This window comes from Aptenodytes forsteri, unplaced genomic scaffold (assembly GCF_000699145.1).
Source record: "Aptenodytes forsteri isolate BGI_AS27 unplaced genomic scaffold, ASM69914v1 Scaffold208, whole genome shotgun sequence".
NCBI classification, from domain to species: Eukaryota; Metazoa; Chordata; class Aves; order Sphenisciformes; family Spheniscidae; genus Aptenodytes; species Aptenodytes forsteri.
The window spans coordinates 2,456,323-2,463,319 of record NW_008794963.1 but is presented as its reverse complement, the minus strand read 5'-3'; positions in this window follow the sequence as shown (position 1 = coordinate 2,463,319).

Sequence of the window (6,997 nt, the reverse complement as noted above, 5' to 3'; positions counted from 1 at the left end):
ACCCCCCCCATAACCACTTGTTGACTCGCCAGATTCGACTGGCGCTTTCAAACCCCTTCCCTTTGACCCGCAGGATTGATGAAAAAACTACCTGCGCTCCTGAGTCCCTTACCACCACTCCCAGGGCTCTGTAGTCCTTCTTGATAGTCCTCAGACTGCCCCTGGCTGTGTCACTGGTGCCCACGTGAAACAGGAGCAGTGGAATAGGAAACATCTAGGGTGCTGTGTCCAGTGCTGAGCTCCCCAGTACAAGAGAGACGTGGACATACCGGAGTGTACCCAGCAAGAGGCCAGGGAGGTGATAATAGGATTGAAGACTGAAATAATGGGGACAGGCTGAGAGCTGGGATTGTTTAGGCTGGAGAAGAAAAGGCTCAGGGGGATCTTGTCAAGGTGTATAAACACCTGATGGGGGCAGTAAAGATGACAGAGCCAGACTCTTCTCTAGTGGTGCCCAGTGGAAGGACAAAAGGCAATGGGTGCAAGCTGAAACATGGGGAATTCCATTTAAATGTAAGAAATAGTCTCACTGGTCTTCTCCAGGCTGTTCTTTTGGCTTTTTCTGAAAATGTGTGTGAATATTTTTTTTTTCCCTCCAGTCATCAGGGATCCTTGATCTATGTGGCTTTTCAAAGATCATGGAGAGTGGCCTTGCAAGGCCATCAGCCAGCTCTCTCAGCACATTGGATGCAGGCCGCTGGGCTCCACAGACTTCTATGGGTTGTGTTGTTGCAAGTAGTCCCTGATTTGATTCTCACCCACTGAACAAACTGGGTGACAAAATGATCTGTTTAACTGACAGTGATGAAACGGGATTTGTGCAACAAAGCGTCCATCTTCCTAGAGGAAGCACTGACTAAAACCTCTCCTTTTCAAATGTAGATTTTGTGACTTGTGCATTTATCAAAGCAGCGAGTCTATGCTGAGAGCTGTACAGTATTCTGCAGGAGAAAGTTTGACCAATTATGCCTGTATAATCATATCCATACAGATAACCTAACATAGCTACACTGATAGTGTTCCTCTTGGGGGTGCTTAGTTCAGACTTAATGCAGCTTTTTAAATTTAGGTTGGACACTTTCCAAAACATCATGAACTAGTGTTTTTTTAAAACTTCCCCGTGCCAAAGCAAAAATGTTCATATAAAGGGTCATATCAATGTAACCATATTAAATTCTCACTTTACATTCGGGTTTTCCTGTTTATGTAAATCCTTGTACGTCTCTGATGAAGCTAGCATACTAATTACTGTTCTCTGACACTTAACACTGATGGAGGCACTCTGTTTCCTCATTGAGTCGTTCAGTATCTGCTTTCTTCATCTCATTAACTTCTTTTGGTGCATGTTTATAACCACAAAATGCTGTTACCTCCATTATTCAGTGATACTTGCAAGTAGGGTTCAGGGTTTTTGACACACGTAGAAATGACTCATCAAAAGATCATGGTGCTGCTGCAGCACTGTTGTTCCCATCATGTGGTCACGATAGATCAGTCTTAGAATAAATGGGACTGAATTGAGACTTAACAGGATGTGTAGAAAGTTTTGTTTCTCAGCCAGCCTTTTTCTTCATGAAAATACTGTCCTGGAGCTACTGCTGCATAACTAATACTTCAGAAGTTAAAGTCTCTTGACTTGTTCCAAAGTTTTGTGGGCAGTTTGGTAGTTGAACACTCAAATACCTTAATGAGGCAGATAACTGTATTGTAATTTCATGGGCAAGCTAAGGAAAAAGAATAATAGCCAAAAAAAGAAAACCCAGATAAGAGTAACAAAACTAGGCTAGTGGCCAGGAGCAGACTTCAGATCTCAACTTGCAGACATGGGCTGTGCCATAAGTTTATACTTTCTCCTGAAGTGCAGCCTTCACATTGTTGTGTCCAAGCAAGGTGACCTAGTCAGGCAATATAGTAAGAAATATAATTATGTCCAAAAATCAGCCTGAGTGCTAAAAGAATCCCAGATTCCCTGAAATGGGGCTCTACGGAGAATTAGTAGAGGCAGAGAGAGGTGGGAAAGAGGAGGGAGGCCTCAGGCTTTTGGGGTATGTGGGTAATGGCCAACAGCTGTCAATTTTTGCAAGGTGAATAAAGAAGATGCTTTTCTGTCTGTGGTGTGAGGCTGAGGAATAGGAGATGGATGTGTCTTGTATTAAATAGGGAGGAAAGAGAGGAGTTTGACTTCTGTGGCTCATGACAAACCGCCTAACAGCTGAATTAGTAAACACATCTTTACCAAATATCTGCTAATGGAGGGCAGTTTGGGATGGGGTATTATCTCCTGCACATCACCTTTTCCTCTGGAGAGATCCATGGTGTGTCCTAAACATAGGCAAGACTGGGGCTATGGAGAATCGTAAGTCTTAGTCCCCAGGTGTTGAAAAGGTGTTTGTTACTGATGCTCCAGGAAGCTGGAGCATCAGCAGTAAACACACTTCACCTTGCATGCTTGGGAGGGAAAGTCCTGAGGCCAGGGCCAGCAACTGTAGGTTTGATGAGGTGGTGTGAGTCATCTGAATGAGGAACCACACACACTCCTAGGTCAGAGGCTGAGCCAGGGAGGAGAGGGCCTTCCCCTGCAGCCAGCTGCCTGCTTCTCCTGGTAGCAGGGGGAAGGGATGTCTCCTAAAATGCTGCCCACCCTAGGAGGTCATGGTGAGATAAGTTAATCTATTTTGTTTTTAAAAAGTACTGTATTATTGTCCTACTTGTGTTCTATGTGGCTCTTTTCCGTGACCTGAGATTCCTTCTTTTCCCTTACCTACATTTATCTCCTGGTCCAAAAGGTGTCATGTTTACAGCCCAGTGGTGGAGCAATGCTGGAAAACATGAGGAAGATGGGTCTTTGAGCTGCAGACAGGAGATCCAACACAGGGGTAGGTGAAGATAGACTCAATGCTTGGCTGTTAGTTATATGTGCTGCTTCTCACTGCAGAGGTGCTGTCCTTACTGGGGTTTGACGGTGGGCTTTGTTCAGGGTATCAACTGTATCACCGTTTCACTCTTGGTGTTTTGAAAGTGGGAGTTTAAATGTTCACGTACGGGAAAGGATATGGGTCTCTGACAAGACAGGGATAAAGTGTCTCCTGCGTAAAAGGACTTTCAGGACAAGCTAATGTTTATTCCAAGCTTCTTACTGCTGAGAAAGGTACATCATCTCAAGAAGAAAGAAAGAGGCTACTAAGAGCCAGAAGGACACAGTCCGTTGGTTTGCTTTATGACTGCTGGGAAGTGATGGCATCTACTTCTGAACGTGGGTTTAAAAGGTTGGTAACTCTCACTCTCTCTGCTCCCCCCCTTCCTTAAAAAGCGTGCCTTGAAAAAATCAAGTCAAAGGGGAAAACCTTGTATCATGCTATACTGTTGTAGGTCTCACCCTGCAAATTATAAGGGAACTGTTAACTTATTCTTGATTTCCACTTGAGTTTTCTTCCTCTATTATAAAAATAATTCTTAGTACTTGTTGTCTTAAGCTGATTTGACTGTTGTACAGGCTGCTTGTCAATAGCTGGTTATTGCCTATGCTTTCTGTTGCTGGTATTGACCTTAGAAAGACATATTCACATGCTTATGACTAAAAGGTTTACTCTGTGTTATATTTTAGCTAACAGGTTCTTAAGAACTGTAATATGGGCTCTCTCCCCTCCAAATCAGAAAAAAACCCAACCCCAGATAAGTCAATTTTGTAATGTCTTAAAAATATTCCTTAATGCATGTTAAACTGGATCATGCCTTGTTTGAAAAAGTCTCTGAAATGAAACAAGAAGGAAAGTAGTAGAATACTATAGGTTCTAATAGAAAACAAGGGTGTTGAAACCTCAGGGTTTCAAGTTATCCCATGCTGTTCAGCGGAAGAAAAACATTTCAGTTCGGGAAGGGTGCAACTTCCTACTAAAGGATTCCTCTTTAGGAAGGGTGTAAAGCTTTAATGGTGCTTTGCTTAGACTGTGTAGCTGGAGCCATTCTGCAATAAATAAGCCTAAAACTCCTCTTAAAAACAATGAAGTTCATCCACCCGAGAGTCCTGGAGAAGACCTTTCCCTTAACTAAGTTATAGAATAGCTTTGACAACGTGGCTGTGACTCAAAAGGACAAAGCCCAGCAGCACAAGCGAATGACCATAGTGAAATATTTACTGCAACAAGGTAGGAATACGGGGGGCAATATTCCATGTTATTTTGTGCCTGGATCACAGTGGAGCTATGTGCAAATGTTTGTAATGAAATACCGCTCCCTTCCTTGGGAACAACCAGGTGACTTCAGAAGCCCTGGGAGAAGAGCAGTATTAAGCACACTCTGCAAATGGATTGATCCTCATGGCTTTCGATCTGTGCTTTATAGAGCCCTAGTAGACTCTGGGCTCCTTCAAAGAGATCCATAAAAGGATAACCAAGAAAAGCAACCTCAGCTGTGTAAAGTTGTAAGGAAGGCCCTGTAATTCTTACCTTTCCAATGGGGTTCACACCTTCTCTGGAACATATCTAGAAGTGGTAATTAGAAGAAAAAAAAAAAAAAGAAAACCGCTAGACTAATCTAAAAGGACTTACCAGATCCCAGCACAAATACTGCTTAGATGTTGTAGCGTATTTCTAGAAGCTTAAAAATTCTTCTCTCTTTTACACTTATCCTCCCTAAGGAGGTATCCACATAATGAAAGTGGATGTACTTGTGTTAACTCACTTGGAAATATCCCGGTGTGGACTAAGTCACTTGAGTTTTATTGCCACATCAAAAGATCAACATGTTAGTTTTCATTAGAATCACAATTTCATTGTCTGCAGCAGGATATTATTACATGCTAGCTTCTGGGTTTTTTTTTCTGCTGAAAATTTATGGGAGAAGTTGCTGGCAGGGTGGAGAATGCTTACAGGACCTGGTGCATTTTCCACTACTGAGGCAAAACCACAAATACAGTGGCACGTGACCTGCAGCATCTCACATCAAAAGGTGTGGAAAAATGAGCAGCATAGTCATTACAGTCTTTGTGCTGAGACCTATTCATGGCAGACCTGATCCATTCAATTTTTAGTTACTATTCATTTTGCAGTATTCTCTTTTCACGGTGTGCCACAGAGTTTATTCCTGGTGCACCAAACCCGCTTTGCTACTTGGAGGCTGGCTGCCACCAAGCCCTAATTTGACATCTGTGAGGGGTGGAGGTTTTTTAGGAAAAAAGATACTTTGTCTCTCCTCTCTTGCTAGCCCCTTCATGAAGTTCCAGTTCTTCTTAACAAGTTGGCTAAGGTAGGGTTTCAACTTCAGCAAGTCAGTTAAAGGCCTGAGGTTAGAGTTAGGTCAAGTCTGCCCAAATTCGACCACTTTCCCTCTGTAGTCAGTGGAGTGGGAGATGCACTTCCAGACAGCAGGATGTATCTTGCTGGTGGACTTCAGTGGATATCAACTCACAGAGCTACCTGCTGAAGGCTACGCCTACTTTAGGCACCCCGAACTATGACATGAGTTAGATTTCTTGAAATGAGCTGGTGCAATATAGACAGTTGCCAAAGATTGTTTCTAAGTGCCAATGGGCTTGAACAGATGACAGTGGTTTGTGGTTTTTTTACGTCCCTTTTGAGCCACAACTAGCATATTTTCTTCATGATAAGGACTGGAACGGGCATTTTGCAGAGCTGAGGAGGCTGGGTGGCTGCAACATCCATCTCACATCTGTCATGCACGCTGCTTTACTTGACATCTGCAGGAATTGTTGTCCCCACTCCATGAGCTGCTGTAAGCACACGCAATTGGGAGATGGCTCTTACTGTCCAAAACTTGTGATCTGTTAAACTGCTGTTAGCAACCCTACTGTAACATCTCTGCCTTTGGTGAGCTGTGCTGCCTTTTCTCTTGCCCTTTAAAATGGCAAAGCTATGAAAAGGTAAGCACCAAAACCTGGTTATCATGCTTAATTACTATAATACGTATTTAGAGGCGAAGACTATGTTTACTTTTTAATAGCATTACACTTGGGAAAAGAAAAAACAGAAGTGAAAAAAATGATGATGAGGTGGATTTACTTGAAGGCAACTGCAGCTTCTCTTCGTGCTGTTTTGCAGCACGTGTGCTCTGCAGTGCAAGAGAGGAGAGGGAAAGTACCAGTTGCTTCTCATCAGCAAAATGGCCACAGGTGCCCTGCGTTGCGGTGAGGGCCTGCCTCCACGCACAGCTCCTGCCATGGGTGTTTTAAAGAAAAGCATGCGCTCAAAGCATTGCTAAGTACATGGTACTGTGGGGTTTGGTTGCTTTTGGCCAAGTGTGGATTGGTGTGGGTTTTTTTTTTTTGTTTTGTTTTGTTTTGTTTTTTAGGATATTTGTTAAGAAAACTCCACACAACCCTCAAGCGATGTTACCAGTGACTGGGAGGCGTGCCTGGCACTGAGGGTAAGCTTCACCCTTCAGCATCTTCTCCTGATGGAGACGGTGGGTGCTCCTGCGGTGGGCACTGCTGCCCTGGGACTTGGTGGCACCCCAAGGGGCAGTGGTGGGCCTGGCTAACAGGTGTGGAAAGCAGGGCCATCCATGGGAGAACATGGAGGCTGTGCTTGGGGAAGGCCTGTTTTCTGCTGGGACGGATTTCTCTGTGGTTAAACATGCTGAAAAAATGAAGGGAGAGAGAAGGGACCTCAGGGAAGGTTTTGGACACAAAGGCCCAGGCCCCTCACAGCAGAGCCAGGTGTCTTCATGGGGCACAGCTGGGTGAAGGCCATCCCTGTGTGGTGAGACGTGTGACAGCCATCTGGCAGCGGGCTTACACCCCCCCCACCCGTGACGTGGGGTGCTGGTGGGGTCTCAGAGGCCTGGTCCCACAGGAGCGGGGTGTCGGTGGATCAGGAGGCTGGTGGCACAGGGAGAAACAGGGTGTCGCTGAGCGGCCGCGGGCTGACACCCCCGATGGGCAGGGGTGCCGCTGACGGGCAGCGGCCGCTCCCCCGCTCCCCAGTGGCACGGAGCGCCGGGGAAACGCGTCCCCGCTGACAGGGGCTGCCGGCGGCGACAC